Genomic DNA, 20,221 nt, shown 5'->3' on the forward strand with positions numbered 1-20,221 from the left:
GTGTCCAGCTTTTTCTTCCGTATTGTCAAACATCTCACGACAGTGAGACGGTCAGACAGTCAGGACACTTGATGTCTCTGATGCACTCCTTCAAATCTTTTTACCTAGATGCAGGCAATTTCATCAGACTGACGAGCTCCGTCTCATAATTGCAGAGTAACGTAATATGGGCTCCGCATTGCGATTTGTTCGAACAACTAGTGGGGCGCATGGCATCGTGCCTTAAGGCAAATTGCTGGAACTTTCCGTACCAAACTTTGTTTTTAATATATTAAATTTTTTCTTTAAACTTTGAAAAAATTAAATTTTTGGGAAATTTTAAATTTTGATAAAAATTGGGAAAAAAACTTTTGGTCATTTTTATTTTTTTTATTTTGAAGTATCTTGGACATTTTGAACTATTTTTCAAAGCAATCGCACGAGACGAAATATCGAAACGCGTAAGCGCCGCGTTGCCGTCTAGCGGACAAACGACGTTACGGAACCCATAGAAATGCAAACAAAATTGATACACATTATTAAAATCTCCATAAAATATCTGATAATTTGATGTGCATATGTCTAATGATCATTTTTGACCGCCAAATGGCATTTTTTTACTTTTTTACCGTTAGTTTTACTTTTTTACTGTTAGTTACCATTTTTGGCACTTTTTGCCCCGTATCTTCGGAACGGCTAAGCCTGCCTCCGCCAAAAACTAATCAGCACGGCTCCTTATCAATACCAATCGAATGTTTTTTGAATTATTCAAATCGGTTGATCGGTGTTCCCGAAGTCGTCGACGAAAATTTGTATCCGCACACACACACACACACACACACATACATCCATTTTTTCTAAGGTATGCCAAAATGTTCAGAAACCTCTGAAACGTAAAGATATATAAAAATTTTCATTTTCGATTTTTTTGCTATTACTATAACTTACCCTACGGGAAGTTAATAAATGAAAAATAATTTACATATGGACCTATGCACTTGGAGTGCTCATTTTATTCTTGATCTGCCGAAGTTCTCGAAGTCTCGTTTTCAGGCTCATCTTCCTCACTCGTAATGTACTCGGATTCAGATTCACTCTCTTTCAAATTAAAAATTCTGTTCTTCTGTGAAGTGTTGTTAGTCAACGGTAAATTGTTCATAATTAACGATAAATAATCTTGTTGCGGTCTTATGATTATTTTTGACATATTGAATAGCCATAGTATATGAACAGTATGAGAATAAAAAAATTTCACATAGACTTTTAGCGCTGTTATCGCATAAAGCTCATTCAAATTAACACAAATTCAAATTGTCGATAACTAATTATTTAAACCTTAATTTCTCATTATTTTATATTTTTTGTAATAATACAATAATGACAAAAATATGTCAAATAATGATTTATTATAATAATTATACAATCGAATCAAAATATAAATCATCAAACACATTGCCGTAGCTACACACATACATTCAATATTTCGTCTCTAAAACTGCAATGCAGAGCGATTGCTTTAAAAAAATCACAATTTTTAAAATATAAAAAAATAATTGTATTTTCATTTTCGATTTTTTTTGCGATTAGAATAATTTACCCCATGCTTTCCATGGGGAGTTGGTAGTAATTAAATATATATTAAATTAATAAAAAAATTATAAGTGATAAATTTAATTAATAATTATTGCGATTCTACTGATAAATATTTCTGTTGAAATACCAGAATGAGGCTATATACAGTGAATAGTGTAATCTTTGTAAAAAATGTGCCCATAAAATTTGTATTTCGGATAGGTTGAATAATGTAGCTGTTATTTCGTAAAGTCCCTTTAAAAATAAAACTAAGGCATTAGAACTCTTCGTCAGAAAAAAATGATAGGAAATTTTAAAAGATTTGGAATTTGGAATTAAAACCATAGTATACAATGTGCAATTGATCAAATTTTTATAAAACTTTTCAAATAAAAAATAGAATATTATTTGCTTTTATCACTAAATATTGGCATATTATGAATTGCAATATACGTAATATAATATATGTTTCAAGCGTTTTATCAAAGTAACTTTTCTAATAGAATGATCAATTCTTTATATGCTGGTAAGTGAACATTTCACTATATTCCAATAAGGTGAAATGCGTCAGAAGCATTTAGTTACATCTAACCATTTACGATTTTGCATAGTACGCATTCAGCGTTTGGTGCGTCACACACTTTCATTTCAAAAAGTCATAAATGTGTTTAAAATATTCTCCTAAACACTCTTTACATTTATATATTTATATTTCCATCGATATTAAATTTATTTCTTACAATGTAAACTGCGAAATAGTGGGGTTATGGGCATCGTGCCTTTAGACATTACAGTATGTATTTAATAGATAATCAATTTAAAATTATTTAAAATAATTATTGATTATTTTCATTTCTCGAATGTTTAATTACAGTACGAGAAGTCCCAGCAATTAGCCTAAAGGCACGATGCCATGCACCACTAGTTTTAGGAATATTTTTCTCTAACATGAAGGATATTTTAAAAAAGCTTAAAAGTTTTGATTTGCTCAGCTTGTTCATTGAGATGCGACAAGGCCTAAAAGATATTACGAATTACAATTGATAATAGAAATATTACATTAGTCATAATTTTTTTTACAAATTTAAAAAGAAACAAATATATTTTAATGTAACTAATAATTATTAAATTATTATTAAATATCAAAGTATTTTGTCATTCAGCAATTTGAAACATATTATAGTAAAAAATTACAGTCATAAAGAGATATGGGTGTGTTCCTATACAGAATCAGGTCCCATCCTGATTTAAATGATTTTGATGCCATTTTATTTATAGGTCTCTTTGAAAAATTCCGATATTCAAAATTTCAACTCCCTTTCACTTTATTCTTTATGCCTCAAATAAACAATAGCTCACAAGTTGGTTTAAAGAAATAAATTATTGCATTTTATGATAATTATTATAAAACTTTATTTAGATATATAAAACATTATATATACGAGTGCCCATTTGTCATTTTTGAGCTAACAACATGTCTTGAATATAGCAAATATAATTTTTCATCATTAATTTTTAATAATAATATTGGTTTAATTGTTAATGATTTTTTCACATGATTTGATAATGTTGTTTGAAAAATTTCGAATAAATTTAATTTTTTTTAGCATTTGAAGATTATTAATAATTTTATATTAGGAAAAAGATATTTGTAAGAAACCTTCAATATGATAATTTTATTATTCACAATGCTCTGTATTGTGATTTGATTATAACCGATTTTCATTGGTCTTTATATCAGGTATCTCATTTATAATTGTTTGTTCATAACAAAATAGAAAATTCCTCACACAAGACTTACATGATGCAATAGTTTTTCTACTTTAATAAGAATATTTTTTTGCAAAAAATTCCGTCCAATAGAATGACTATGTTTCACTTTGTTTACAAGTTCTAAACATGATCATAATTTACACTATCTAATGCAATCATTGGTAATTATGATAACTCTAGCATTTGAACTGGCAATCACTTTTAGTTAACTATCAAAGTCGAATCCAGTTATGATAATTCGATGAGATACTACAAAAGATGGTTATCGATATAGTTATTATTTATACCGTTAGATAGAAGTATTTTTATTAATATTTTTCAGAGCTAATTGACATTTTTGTACAAGTACTTATCGTTATGTTTAATAAATCGATAAGAATGAAGGTGTTGGCAATGTACATCGAATGAAAACAACTTATGCAAATTTTTGAAAATAGTTCCTTCTGATAAATTGTGAATCACGGTATTTTAATTGCACATTTTCCTATTAATTTGATACTTATAAGATATGATTGAAAAATATTGAAAGAAAAAGGAATTTCACAAGAGAGCAACCAAATTATTAGTTATTCTAACTCTGCTGATGAATATTTAGGTATAATCTTTGTAGAAATATCTTCATGAAATTTTCTTCTCTTCATGAAAGAAAGAGGTGACAAATGGTGAGGTGAGGAAAGATGGTGACAAATTTTAGAAAAATAGTAAGAAAAACATAGTTCTATATTTAGGCAATAAATGGATAATGCATTTTTTTCGATAGTTAATTGATTGTTATTTGTCGTGTGCTGTGAGGTATATTGTTTAATTTTTACAGTGTCATTTTTGACATTCACTGAATGTCAAAAAATACTCATATGCTCATAAGCTTAAATATTGCGATACTGAATGGGATATTTCACTCGATGATGCATCTAACACAGCTGAATTATCCATAACAAAAAATACGTGCGCTACTTTCCATCTTAATAAATAGATGTAATAGAACTTTATTTTTGTTTAGTTTTTTATTCATACTTATAGCAAAGGAACTAATAAACTTTCATTTGAAACTTGTAGGAAGTAGTATTTCCTACTAGGGGAAATATAGAGTTTCCAGATGGCAAAAGTTTTGATAAACCAGATGCTAATAATTATAATGTTTTTGATATATTAAATGATTCGATAAAATTGATTGTTTATAAATTTCTCATCAGATACACCAAGTGATAAATAAATATTTTAATTTTTATTTATGAATGTTTCTTTTTGTTATAAAATGCTCAGAAAAACCACACAACATGCAATATTTAACTTCCCGTAAGGCAAGTTATAGTAATCGGAAAATAATCGAAAATGAAAATTTTTATATATTTTTACGTTTCAAAGGTTTCAGAATATTTTAGCTAACCTTAGGAAAAATAGATGTATGTGTGTGTATGTGTGTGTGTGCGTGTGTGTGCGGATACAAATTTCCGTTGACGATTTAGGGAATACCGATCAACTGATTTGAATAATTAAAAAAACATTCGATTTGTATTGATAAGGAGAGGTGCTGATTAGTGTTTGGCAAAGGCAGGTCTAGCCGTTCCAAAGATACGGGGCAAAAAGTGCCAAAAACGGTAACTCAATTTTTAAAAGAACGGAGCGTCCAATTTTAATAATTCAAAAAACATTTTACTTGTATTGACAAAGTGAACAACTGGTAAAATTTTTGGAAAGGCAGGTCCAGCGGTTATAGACTCTCAATAAAAATAATTTAAAAAAATGTCATTTGGATTCACGGATCACCCGATTAGATTAATTCAAAAAACATTTTGCTTGAGTAGACGGTGTGCCAAAAATGCAATTACAGGAAATTTAATAATTTTGAAAATTTTCAAAAAAAAAATCAAAATTTCAAAACAAAAATCTAAGTTTCAAAACATTGAAATTTTCAAAATTTTTCATCACTTTAAAAAAAAAAACTAAATTTTGAAAAATTAAAAAAAATGTTTTCTTACAGAAATTTGAGAGTATTTCAATAATTTAAAAAAAAATCAAATATTTTCAAATATTTCCAAATTCTCAAAGTATTTAAATTCCAAAAAATTTCAAACTTCTAAAAAAAATCAAAATTTTGAAAAAAATTCTAAATTATCAAAAAATACGTTCAATTTAAAAAGCACTCATAAGTTTACAGTATGTACTAAATAATCTATTTGAAATTATTCAAACGTTATTGATTATTTTCATTTCTCGAAAGTTTAATTACGGTACAAGAAGTTCCAGCAATTTGCCTCAAGGCACAATGCTATGCGCCCCACTAGTTTTTTCAGGGTCATGATTTCATCTTATGTTGTAAAATTAGTAGTTATAGAGAGCCTCTCTCAGGACAAAGGCATTACTTTATCATAACATAAACTTTAAATTGCATTTGTTAATTTTCTAATGATAGTTATGCTTAATAAAGTTTTTATAAATTAATAAATTTGCTACTAATAGTTGTGCTTATAAAACCAAAATTTTATTCTATAGATAAGAATAGATCTAAGTCAGATACATATCTGAAGGCACAACAAGGCGATTCTCATTTTTAATGATTATCCTAACATATAATAATAATATATGTAACTACCATCAAACCGTTACAAATTGTACACGCTTTCTTGTAAATATGTATAAGCAAAATATTACGTCAGTCAAATTGTAAAAAAAACAAATGTTATGCTTGATAAAATTTCACACAATTCCTAGTTCGACCTCGATTTTTATTTTGTTAAATTCGTGACTGTCGGATACGGATTTGCCTACAAAAACAGCAATAATTGTATCAAATATTATCTAAGATCCTGAACATCTAAGAATGCTGAATATTCGTGAAAAATAAAAAAAATGTATTCCAAAACAAAACTGTTGCGAACGTCGTCAAATTGCTTCGCGCTCGGATGACATGTTAAAGTAACTGGCATCTAATTGAAAGAAAAATTAACTGTATGAAAAATAATAGAATTATATGTATATATGCGACTTATAAATATGCATAATCAAAAATAGTTATAAAATAGATATAAAAATATGATAGAGCTGAGCCCAGTTGCAGACCAAGGTTTTTCGTTACCATTTTCCACCCCACAACCAGAATGGGCTATTCTAAATTAAAAATATAGTCTTAATATGTATTTTCATAGAAAAAATTAAAATCAGTTTTGAATTACATCAGGATGTACAGAATATGTGCACTCTGAATCCTGGTATAATTCAATAGTGATTTTTGATAAAATTCATTGTCTAATATATTACAAGATTAAAATATTTAAGTTATAGATGTTATAAAAGCAAAGTTGGAATGGTTGTAGAAATATTTAGTTAATAAAAATACATTGCATACTATTTAATAATTCTTAGTTGCATATCAAAACTTGATCGAAAATAATATATGTAATAAAAAAAGTACAAATCAAGTAGAGGTTACAGTAAATTGTTTCCATTAAATCATAAAACATTTTGTAATGAGTTACTTTTAGATGTTTCTATCGCACAAATTTGAGTAGCTTCAAAATTTTATAATATCTTACATTCTAAAAATAGTAAAGCTAATAAGGGTACAGCAAAAACACTTTTATTTTCAGTAAAGTACAAACTTTATTCACTTTAGATTAACTTATGATCTTAAATTTATCGTATATTATCAAAAATTATTATGATATTTGACAATAATAAAATAAATATTTCATACGACAATATATCTTAAATTCAAAGAAAAGTTAGTTGTCTTAAGTATAATACATAATAAACTAGTGGTGTATGGCATCGTGCTTTAAGGCAAATTGCTGGAACTTCCCGTACCGTAACAAAATGTTCGAGGATTGATAAATGTTTTTTGAACCATTGAAATCGGTTGCTCCGTGCGTCCGAAAACGTGGACGAAAAAATGTGGACATACAAAACACACACACACACAACATTTTTTCTGAGGTATGCCAAAATGTTCAGCCTTCAAACCTTCAAAACGTCGAGAAATGCAAAAATTTTCATTTTCGATTATCGGCCCATTACTATAACTACTCTAAAGTTGAAAAGTTTGGAAAATTTGTTTAAAAAAATGAAATTATTTAGAAAAAAAGAGACATTTTTGTTTAGTAAATTAAAAAGCAATATTATATATATTAATATATATATATATATATATATATATATATATATATATATATATATATATAAAAATATATGAATTGAAAGACGCAATACTCTGCTATTGTATAATTAATCTGATGCAAACATATTTTAATTAAGAAGAAAATACTATAAATAAATTCATTCATAATTTTCATTCATAATCAAGACGATAAAGATTGTTTTAATTAATGTAATAATTATAATACTTAAATAGCTTAAAGAACAATAACTAACAATGAAATAACACAATTATGGTTTCTTTCCTTGAATTAAAAATATCTTTGACGTCTAATACAACTGCATATATTTTATTTAAATTTTAATTATAAATAACCGTTTTTAATAAATAGAGTATTTAATACAATTTTTAAATATTTTGAAATAAGATATTCAGTTACAACTTTACCACTAAAAAATTAATATATAACTATTGACATATGAATAATAAAATAGTCCTTAGTTCGATTTAAAAGTGGATTGACGCCAATTTATTATAAGCTTCCTCTATAAGCCTTTTTTTATTTCACCATGTAATTGACAACTGTCTTTAGTCGAGATCTAATAAATTTAAAAACAATATAGTTCAATAACTTATGACAAGTAAATGACAATAGTAGAAGTAGCCAGTTTTGCCAATATAGTCACAAAATTAATTTATCTCATAAACACAACATAATTATTTAATCATAAAGCTTATGAATATAATATAGCAAAAAGATTTTTTTAAAACAAACAGAACTGTTAGAATATGAGCTTCCATAAACCAGACAAATTTTTTTTTTCTTGTATTGCTTTTTCCTTTCCATTTCCCTTTCTCTTTCGTCTTAGTTCAGTTAGATTTTTCTTTACATGTGCGATCTTTTAACCAAACAGACATAAAATACATGTCACAACCGTACCCAAAGCACACTTTTGGTGACAAATCATTGTTATGAGCTAAATTATCTACCCAAAAATAAATTGTTGGTAATTAACTACTGATGCTCACTAATTATAGCAAAGTAACAAATAAAGTAATCTATATGTATACAGGTAACAGTTATTATTAAAAGATATCGAATGGAAAAACTCAATTCTAATTCTTTAAAATCGATGGTCTGTAGACTCTACAGATTGTATTAATGTAGGTCGCTGACTAAATGCAATAATGGAAACTTGTTCGAACGGACATACTACATGTTTTTCCCTTTGAACGTTATCTCAAAACTAGTAATGCTGGCCTAACCGTACCCAGCCTCCTCTGATAAAATAATCATAGATTGTGCTTTTGTCAAATAGCCATATTTTAAAAGTTAATATTGAAACATTAGTATTTATAAATATAAGTACATATTAAATACTATTTACTAGTGATACTAAAACTATAAATATTTACAGACTCATTATGTTATTCAAAATTCAACGCAAGATCATTAAATGATATATTATTATGAGTCACAGATGATTGGCCTTGATAATAAACTTCTTATTTTCAACTTCAAAAAAATTTCCATTTAGATCAAACTCACGTATTGTCGCCATTATGATCAATTTTTTGCTGTTAAAACGTTTTATACACGGTATAAATAATCAGAATTTATGTGTTGTGCGAAATATCTAAAGATCATTTTATATAAATTCCTAATTTGTTTTTATTGCAAAAATGAGAATAGACTTCATACGATTTGACCTTGTATTACCAATATATTAATTTGGATAAACAATTAGTTCTAGTGTTACAAATAAATTCTAAAAATTGTGATCAGAGGTTCTCATATTTACGATGAAGACAAGAAAAAAGATTTTGTTTTAAACATGTTATTATATTTGAAATGTAAACAGAACATGTGAAAAAATGTAGAGTTTTTATTCCAACATATACAAATAAAAAATACGTTCTTAACTGTAATTGATTATGACAAATAATATCATATACTTGTTTTTTACATAAATAAATATTCATGAAAAAAACACTGATTGAAATTACATAATATTGTAAATTATTTGTTTTTAATTGAATTAAAATGTTGCAGTGCAAATCGTAATAGTAATGAATCCGTAATTCAATATATTAATTATAATAATATATAAATGGATCAATTCAGCTAAATGCTAGTTTTAAATAAAAATTTAAAAAAATCAATAATATAAATTTAATAATTGTAATAATTATAAATAACATTGTTTATAGATTTTTTCTTCCACTATTTCAAATTAAAACGTAATTGAATTCAGAAGGATTTTTGTGTATGTAACTTTTCTTAAATAAAGCTTATTTTTTAGCTTAATTTAAGAAAAGTTACATACACAAAAATCCTTCTGAATTCAATTACGTTTTAGTTTAGTTTCAGAAAGTTTGAAATAAAAATACAAAAATTAAACATTCTTCAAAAGATTGTTGCTTCTTTGTTCTGTTTTTTAACTCGAACAATTATTTTGTACAATTACTGATTACTGCAAAAAATACTACAAGAACAATTGTACAAAATTTTTGAATTTGTATTTTAAATTATAATAAATATAATAAATTATGCTTTAACTAGTTTACAGTTCAAAAAAATTAATGAATTATTTTAAAAAGTGTGCTAGATATTCAATAATTGATTACTCTCAATTTGTAGTATATTAATTAAGTGTAAGTTTTGGTTTTAGTGTAATTATTAGTTTATTATAATAAAATTGCAGCATAATAGAAGTGTCAAAAACTTGTGTTATGCTCCAAATTTTTAAAATAATAAATGTGTGATGTAAAATGTACAATTAATTTTGTTAAAATAATAAATGTAATTAAAAAACTATTAGAAATTATAAATAAAATTTTAAATCTATTTAGTTTATCCATTACAATCATCTATAGGTAGTAGCCGTTAAAAATGTAGAATAATGTAGGATTTACTAAGTAAGCACACCTAGAGTGCCGTAAGTGCCAAATTATAATAAGCAATTTACAATATATTTATCAATTAATAATTATTAGAGTGCAAAATCTCTGAAACGAATAAGTACGCAGCATCTGTCAACGTTACAGGGTTACATGGTCCTTGCATTGAGACAATCGAACATGTAATTCTATTGTTTATTATATCAATTATAACAATATCGCAATGGAATATGTAAATTTGCTATTGCTCTATAAGAAATTTAATAAATGATATAATAACTCAATAATATATTTATTGGATAATGTTATTTATTGTATTGTTATTGCGACGCCATCGATCATTTATATGGGTTGTGATAATCGAGCGTTCGCACTTGACCGAGTGACCACCCTGAAAAGTCTTGGCAATTTATATATGGTAATATAATGGTGATTGGTAGACCAGCTAATTTGGTAATCAACTTAAAATCCTTCGGTGAAAATAAGTATTTGCATATATAAATACCTGATGTTTTTGATAAAGAGAAAATTTTGCACAAAACGTAGGACGGGGCATAAAGGTCCAAATTGTCTTTGAGCAATTACATTGTGAGAACCAAACCAATTATATCATAACGAAAAACACATATCAAACAAACAACTATCTGACTATGATCAGTAAAACTCCCAGCTAATTCATTATTGTAGAAATGTATCTTTTTTTACTGTTTTTCAAAAATTTGTAACCTAGTCATTTTTACTTCATGGTCAGATTAAATTGAGACAGCAAACAGGTCTAATGTCTTATTTTAATATTGAAAGGATTTTACAAAATACTGGCTACTATATTCAACCAATTAATGACAATAAATTACATACAAAGTACTTACAAAATTGTAGGCACATATAATCCTGATTAGACCAGCTAATTTGGTAATCATCTTGAAATCTTTCGGTGATAATAAGTATTTGCATATATAAATAACTGCAGTTTTTTGTAAGAAGAAGATTTTGCACGAAGGATGAGAGTAATAACATATAAATATATGTATAAATATAATGAAATGCTTTTATATTTAAGGTAGGTGGGGGAGCACAATGGTCCAATTTGACATGAGTCAAATTATATTGTAAGAACCAAACCAAAAAACACATATAAAACAAAGAACTATTTGACTATGTTCAGTAAAACTCCCAGCCAATTCATCATTGTAAAAATGTACTTTTTTGCTGTTGGGACGACCAAGAGGCATACAACCCAATGTCTTATTCTTAATCTGAAAGGATTTTACTAAATACTAGCTACATTATTCAACCGATTGACAATTATTTACATGCAAAGTACACACAAAATAGTAGGTACATATGCTCTTAATTAGACCAGTTAATTTGGTAATTAACTTGAAATCCTTCGGTGATAAATATTTGCGTATATACCTGGTGTTTTTTGTAAGGAGAAGATTTTGTACGAAGGATGATAGTAATAACATATAAATGTAAGTATAAATATAATGAAACACATTTTTGATTAGGGCAGGGTGGGACGAAAGATCCAATTTGACTTTAAGTAATTAAATTTTGAAAACCAAATCAATTATGTCATAACAAAAAACACATATCAAACAAACAATTATCTGACAATGTTCCCAGATAATTCATCATTCTATATATTTTTTTACTGTTTTTCAAAAAATTGTAACCTGGTCTTTTTTACCCTACAGGAGGGGTAAAATGAGACGACCAGGAGGCATACAGGACCAATGTCTTATTTTCAATTTTGAAAGGATTTTTCCAAATACTAGCTACATTATTCAACTAATGCAAAATATAAATTTCATGAGTTCATTTTTTACGGAGATAACACTGTAAATAACCCTGATCTTGTATTTTGTGAGAAATAGTTATCAGCAGAGTTGAAATAAGTATGTATTCAATTTACCTGTTGTAAAATTTTTAACTTAATTTACTTTTCTATTAGCTTTTTTTTATTTTTTACATCTTTGCCAAGGTAAAAGTTCAGTTGCTCCTTTTTACCCCAACCTGGTATAATCTTTTGGCTATATATTAAACTATTAAATCTATCTTCAAATTAACTAATACATCTTATAAAACAATTAAATAATAATACACATAATAAAATATAACATAATTAAAACAAGTACAACAATAGACATAAATCAAAATATGTCATATGAAGCGCAAGTAAAATATATAATGAATTGCCAATCGATATTAAGATGACCAGTGATGACTAAAACTTCAAAAGAAAAATAAATAAATTCAAGATAAAAAGATTGAAGAGATGTTTAAAAATAAAGCTTATTAATTTATAATGAAATAGATATAATTGATATGTATATATAAAATATGAAAATTATTTTATAATCTCTTATACCAGGCATCTCTGTTTGACTGAGATATGAAAATACATAATATAACAATAAGGAAAAATGACGAGCAGTTCAAAAATATATTGAATGGACCTTTTTACCAGCGAAAGCCGTGCTCTACTCGATTCCACCCATATTAACCAACTGATTAACATAATCTATTTGCACTATAAACCTTAGTTTTCAAACAAAATTATTCATAAAAGTAATGGATATAAGACGACATGTCTTTTATTATGATTCACGATTCGTTTATAGTCCAGTCATTTGGTGCAAGAAAAACTGTTGCCGGGAAAGTACTTAGGAAGATTTGAAAATTGGTAGTCTAGTAGATTTTAATATGCTCTTCACGAATTTCAATTTTGTCACCTAAATTTTTTTGCATATAATTTTTACTATATGTGCCGCCATGTAGTTATTATGTTTCTCTATTAAAATATTTAAATACATGTTTATTCTCATGAATAAGGGGTTTTAACACAAAACGATTTTAAGACTCTTCCCTTTAATGTGACATGTTTGCCAAGTCCCTTGGATGTCATTATAAAAGAATTTAACTATAAATATCACTAAATTAGGAGTGGTTTCACCAAACAGACGTATGCGGCTTCCACCCAGTTCTGAAGACAAATTTGGAAGTATCGAAATAAAAAAACTGAAATTGGTTTGGAATGAACTATTTAAACAAGAATAGAAGAAAGAGATGTTGCAGGTGCATTACCAGTTCATACAACTAACAAAGACCTAACTGGGCCAACGTTTCTGCTAATGATTGACGACCATATTCTAGTGCATGTTAGAATTTGTATAAGGTTGGAAGACTCTTGAGTTTTGGGAAAAAGCTGGTCAATTACAAAAGTAAAATTGATGGCATTTCTTGCAATATTGCACGCACGGAGGGCGTATGGAGGTTATACTTTGAGGCTTCAATATTTGTGGTACCCATCATTTTTCTCCAACACTTTTAGTAGACGTGATTTTACTAGAATTTTGCGATAGACTTGCTTCGACAAAAATTTCAAAGACATTAACGTTTGCAAACAGACAAATTTGCGTTGGTTTCAGCAGTAGAAAAATAATAATAATAATAAATAGAAAATAGCCTGAATTGCTTCAAATCGAGGGTTTATATTACCGTGTATAAACAACTTTTTATAACGAAGGCCAGTTGCAATATCACTCAATGTATGCCAAATAAACTTTATAAATTTTGCATAAACTTCTGGCTGGCGTCTGATGTAAAGACAAAATATATGTAATTTAGGAAGAGACAAAGCTCGAAATGCGTCAATCCCTCTAAGCAAATGTATCAAATAAAACTTCTCAAAACCATATACAATAAAAGGCAGAACTGCAATAGCCCACATTTTCCACAAGTATTCTCTAGAATTAAAATTAAAATCTAAAAAAACTTTGTTAGCTGGAACTTTACGCTTTTATTATTGATTTATCCATATACTTCCCACGTGCATAGCACACTTTTGTACCCACTAATTCTTGAATTTCAAGCCCTCAAGCTTTTATATCCTGTACCTTATGTAATTATCTGTACTTTCATCTGCATTTCATTCTCAGTATTTTAATAGTATTTCTGTATTTTAGGTACGTTCGAAAGGCACTCTTCACCCAATATGGGTCTAATAAATCGTGTTCAATAAAGCTTTATTTTGTACCACTTTTCGCATTACTTCTTCATTTGACACCTTGTATATCTATGTAGTCATCTACATTACTTAGCAGCATCACGTCCTTACACGATTCAGGTATTTATTTTTTATCGGGTTTCCGTAGAGTCCACATCTCAGATCGAAAGAGAGCTTTGCTTTAAATTAACAAAACATAACACGTAATGTTCACCGGAGATATTCAATGATTGAGGATTGATAGATGCTATCGATGACATCGTTACTTCCATTTTATTTATTTTTCATATTTAACTTAATTTTATTATAAAGATGTTTGTGCACGATTTTTAGGAACGGCATCACTGAGCATAATAATTTCACATTATTTTTTTTACACAATTTTATCAATTCCAAACACAATATAGATTGATAATAATTTATTATTACTTCAATATGGAAAAATAAATAAATAAGCAAAATGTTATAGAACTGGCTAGATCAATTTCTGGAGCTTGACTAAAAAATAATTTTGTATTTAACTCAAATGATTGAAGATATATATTATTGTATACTTTATATTACTATATGACCTCTGATCTAAATATTAAAATATCAGATATGTTTTTAATTACAAAGCTGACAGTTCATAATTCGAATATGAGCGTATATGTATATTCAAAGAAATTTTATTTGCGCGAAGGCTGATAAGATATACATATGTAGAGAAGTCTGGGTACGGTTGTGCTACTTTTTTTTCATCAGCAATAATTTTGTTGACTGGGAGAGAAGTAAATTAAATAGTAATTTGAAAATTTGTCTACGAGGAAATACTGAAATTCAGTCATTAAATATGACGGAGTCATAAAATCATATAACTATATATAAAAAAACGTAATTTTTTAAGCATGAAATTTTTGTGTAATCTTTTGTTTTCTTGTATTGATTTTTTTTCTCTTTTGTATTTTGGCTTAGTTAAAACATTTTTTTTGACCCCAAAAGCCAAGGTACATGTCACAACATATATATGTCAAATAAAACAAAACTAATTGCTGGTAAGTAACTACTATAATGTTTAACTTACTGTAAAATAACAAATAAAGTGATCTATATGCATATAAGTAACAGTTATTATTAAAAGGAATAAAAAAATACTTTTGGCTCTTTAAAAGCAATTTGTTCTACAGATCATGTTAATGTAGGGCGTCGACTCAATGAAATAATAAAAACTTGTTCTATCTAAAATACTGCATCTTTCTACCTTTAGACCTTATCTCAAAATCAGTATTGTTTAGTTGTTATAACAACTGTCACTACCGTAACCTGGCGCATTCGTACCCAGTCTCCCCTATATTTTTATACATATACAAATAGCAATTTTTTCAGGTTTTCCCGTAGGGTAAGTTAGAGTAATCGCAAGGAAATCGAAAATGGAAATTTTTATATATATTTACGTATCAGAGGTTTCTGAACATTTTGGCATACCTTAGAAAAAATGGATGGAATAGACGATTTCGCGAACACGGATCAACCAATTTGAATTATTCAAAAAACATTCGATTCCTACTGATAAGGAGACGTGCTGATTGGTTTTTGGCAAAAGCAGGTCTAGCCGTTTTGGGAATACAGGCTAAAAATGGTATTTCAGTTTTTGAGATAAGCATAAGTTGAAGGAATATTTTAAACATGAAATAAGCCAAATATAAAAACTGTTTACTGCAGTTAAAAAAACAAAAATAAATTATTTTGTACATTAATGCAAAATCTGTGTTAATTTAAATATTAATTGAAGATGATATCTTTGTATTATTTTTATAATTAATTTATTTAATAATATATAAGAATATAAATTTAATATAGTATAATAAAATCTAATATAATATGACCAAAAGTTCTCATTTAGGACTTCATCCAATTATTAAAAGAAAAAACAAAGTGAGAATTATTTTCCAATAACGTTTAAAATTCTAGCAAGTAAATTAAGAAGACAAAATAATTACAAGTAAGAAACAAATTCAAAGAATAGTTTTTACACAGCAAACAAAATTGAATTGAACAACAATAGCATAGTAAATATGTATCAAATTATTTTATGATGGATATGAAATCATGAATTTGTATATTTCTTCATTATCGATCATCATTAGAAAAAAATAATTTAGTCAAAACATAAATTATTAGAAACTTCTAGTAATAATTATATCCTGCAAAATCATGTAAACGTCGGCCCTGACTCGTGTAATAATAAAATTACTATATTGACTGACGTATAAATATTGATTATCGTAAGATTTGCATATATTAATGTGTTAATTAACTTAATAAATCTATTCTTGCAGCAATCAGTTTGTTCTGCTATTATTATAATCGGCTGAGACTATTAATATGTATAGATTTTTTTCATTCAATCAATCGATCATACTTGAGTTGGAACAAATGATTGCACTTTTCTTATAAGGCAAGAAATTATTTGCGATTTAAATATTTAAATATACTATATACTATAAGTATTTAAATCATTAGTAATAAAATGTAATCACCATTTAATTATATATTAATATTGACAGCATTTAGATAAATATCTTATGTATGATAATTAAGGAACAGAAATAGAATCAACGAATTTCACACAGCTTTCGAGGTATTTTGAAAAAATGTATGATTTTTTTTAAATAAAAGACTTTCTTTACACGAAATAAATTATTTACTTTTATGTGTTTTTAATAAAAAGCAATATAACTTGCTTAAAGTAGATTCTACAAAATTTTATTTAAAATTTACTGAAATTAGTCTATGTACCTCGTTGATTTTGAATTTTTGTATCGAAACTATACAACAAACTAATATTGTTGGTATTTAATAAACTCAAAATAATAACAAAGCAGTAAGATAATCACGTCTTAACACCCATACAGTTAATTACAATTTAGAATTTTTTTAGTCACTTTTGTATAAAATTTTTGATTGTAGTTAGATTAAAATTTAAATAAATTGCAAACTTATAAAAAAAGCAATGATAATATTTTTGGCTCTTCAGTTTCAGTTATTGTCAATTGCCAACAAAGTACGTTTTAAACTACTGCAGAATTAAAAAAATAGAATATTTCAAATAATATTTGAAATGTAAATCCTTCGACAAATGTTCAATAATTAAATGCTATATGCTCTTCGTCGTCATTGCAATAAGTAATTATTATTGATTAATATGATTAGTACTCTATCATTATTACAATAATTTTGCAGCAAAATAGTAAATTAAAAGTACAAAAATTTTGTTGAATATAATCACTTCAAAAATATTATTTCAAATATTTCAAATTTTGTTTTAGTTTCAACAGTTATAAGTATAATTCAAGTAAATAATGATCATATATTTTTAAACATCAAATTATATAATAAAATCCAATATATGTAAATATTGATTGCAATGAATACATACAATGACAAATTAGCTATTGCCAAACTTTCAAGTCCACGGAATGTTTCGATTGACAACTTTTTTTTGAAATGCATTACTGGAAGCAATACGTAGCGCAAGGTTATTAATTCTAAAACTAAAATTTAGAAGGCAAAATATACTTTATTGAACGCATTATAACTAAGAAACATAGATTTAAAATAATTTTTATGATTTTTTTTTTAAATTACAATCGAAATGTAAAATAGCAACAATTATGATTTTGATGTGTTGAAATTACGAATTATTCCTCATTTATAAAATAAATATATAAGTATTTACATCATATATAAGTTTACCATTTTATATTTTGTTTATAATTTTAGAAGAATTCTAATTTTATTAAAATCTTAATATTTTTAACTTCTCGTGTTGTAGTAATCACAAAAATATTGAAAATAGATTTTTTTATATCTCTACATTTCAAAGGTTTCTGAACACTTTGGCATACCTTAGAAAAAATGGTTGTATGTGTGTATATGTGTGTGTTTGTATTCGAATACAAATTTTCGCCGACGATATCGGGAACACGAATCAACCGATTTGAATAATTCAGATAGCATTTGATTTGTATTGATGATGATATGTGCTGATTAATTTTTGGCAAAGGCAAGTCCAGGGGTTTCGAAGATACGAGGTAAAAAGTTCCAAAAATTCAAATTTTGGGGTATATTTTCTTTTGATAAAAATAGTGAAAAAATGCCATTTAGCGGTCAAAAATAATCATTAGACGTATGCACATCATATTATAAAATACTTTATAAGGATTTTAATAATAAGTACAAATATTGTTTAAATTTCGATGGGTTCTTTAACAATCTTTATCTGTTAGTCTGCGACACGGCGCTTACGTCTTAATAACAGCTACGATTGCTTTGAAAAAAATTTGAGATATTCAACCAATTTCAAAAGTTAAAATGTAAAAAAATATCAGATTTTTCAAAACTAAAATTCAAAAAAACTAAATTCTCATTTTAAAATTAATATTTATTATTGGATGTTAAATGGCATAATTTAACTATTTATCTTAATTATACATAAAGACATAATTATATATTTGTGTTATATAAAATAAATTTTATATTCTATAAAAAAAATAAAAATAATTAAAATATTCCGTTAAACAAATTGTGTTAATAAGTGTTTATATAAACTATAGTTTTTTTAATACTTGCAGCTTTATAATAATTTTGTGTCAAACAGTGATTTTAATATACCATTATAACAAATATTTTAATAATTATTTATATTCAAAATATGAAAAAAAATTGTAAAAGTATTAATTAATTTTATCAATGGTTTGAATTTCAAAAATATTGCTGAATATATTTTGTGTTCCTAAAAATCGCACAAAATAAAAAATGTTAAGAGAATGAGATATTATAATATTTGATATGTTAAATAAAAACGACAAAAACTATGTAAAATTATTAAAAAATATAATATAATATAATTACATTTGTATAAACGATATATATATATATATATATATATATATATATATATGACATTTCCGTGATAAATTGCTACTGTTATCTCCAAAAATGATTAATGTAATTAAACATTTTATATGTTTGTATCAATATCTCTTTGCAAACTATAAACAAGCTGTTATAATTCTCGCAGATGTCGTTTTCGGGAAACCCGCGGCCAGAAATTGAAAACTGGATGATATCCCATGTTATTACGTCTTATTGGAAAAATTTCTTGGTCATGACATTATGATAATAGATTTTTAAATAGAAAATAAAAATAATATTACAAATATCATTATGAAAAATATTTTTACAAAAATTTCATTTTTGACAATTGACGGAAATTTTGTTATTGTACTATGCTTGCTATCTTTTTTGCCGTAACATATATTTCAGTACAAACAAAACTAAATAAATAATAAATAATAATACAGAATATTTGTTCATTCTGAGAAAGTTCCAACTATGTTAGTTATATCGCTGAGACAAATAAATTCTGCATCATTTTTTATTTATTCAGAGGTCCCGGGTTCGAGACCCGTTTCGAGCTGCCTGTTGTCAAGCAGTAGTGACAATGGTTTTCACTTGGAAATACAAATAGAAAAAATGGTTCCAAGTAAAAATAGCCCTTGCCCGGCATTGCTGCACCGATAAAAAGTCAGCCCTAATAGATTGATTTGAATAATAAAACCATCAAATATAGATGGATTAACCATTAGGTTACCATCTAAAAATACGAAGTAAAGAAACGTTTCAGCCTAACAGCTCATAGGACGTAAGGTTCTAACTGCTGTTAAGATATGAGAAAAAAAAAATGTTAAAACAGACTACAATTATATGTGACAACAACATTCCCCATAGGAAAAATTCTTCCGCGTACAAGATAGCCACATACTTTACCGCATACATTGAAAAAAAAATTATATATTTTCAGTAAATTATCAAATATTTTTATACTATCATAACTAACTAACTATCAT

General features: G+C 26.6%; 1 protein-coding gene across 1 annotated transcript in view; it reads right to left on the reverse strand.

The window, feature by feature from the left end:
* The window catches only part of LOC113378424 (protein cycle-like), a 322,860-nt gene that overhangs the window by 293,896 nt on the left and 8,743 nt on the right, over window positions 1-20,221 (reverse strand). The window lies entirely within an intron of this gene.

Source organism: Ctenocephalides felis, unplaced genomic scaffold, assembly GCF_003426905.1.
Source record: "Ctenocephalides felis isolate EL2017-DRISC unplaced genomic scaffold, ASM342690v1 CF-g0.4_SCAFFOLD_01886, whole genome shotgun sequence".
In the NCBI taxonomy this organism is placed as follows: Eukaryota; Metazoa; Arthropoda; class Insecta; order Siphonaptera; family Pulicidae; genus Ctenocephalides; species Ctenocephalides felis.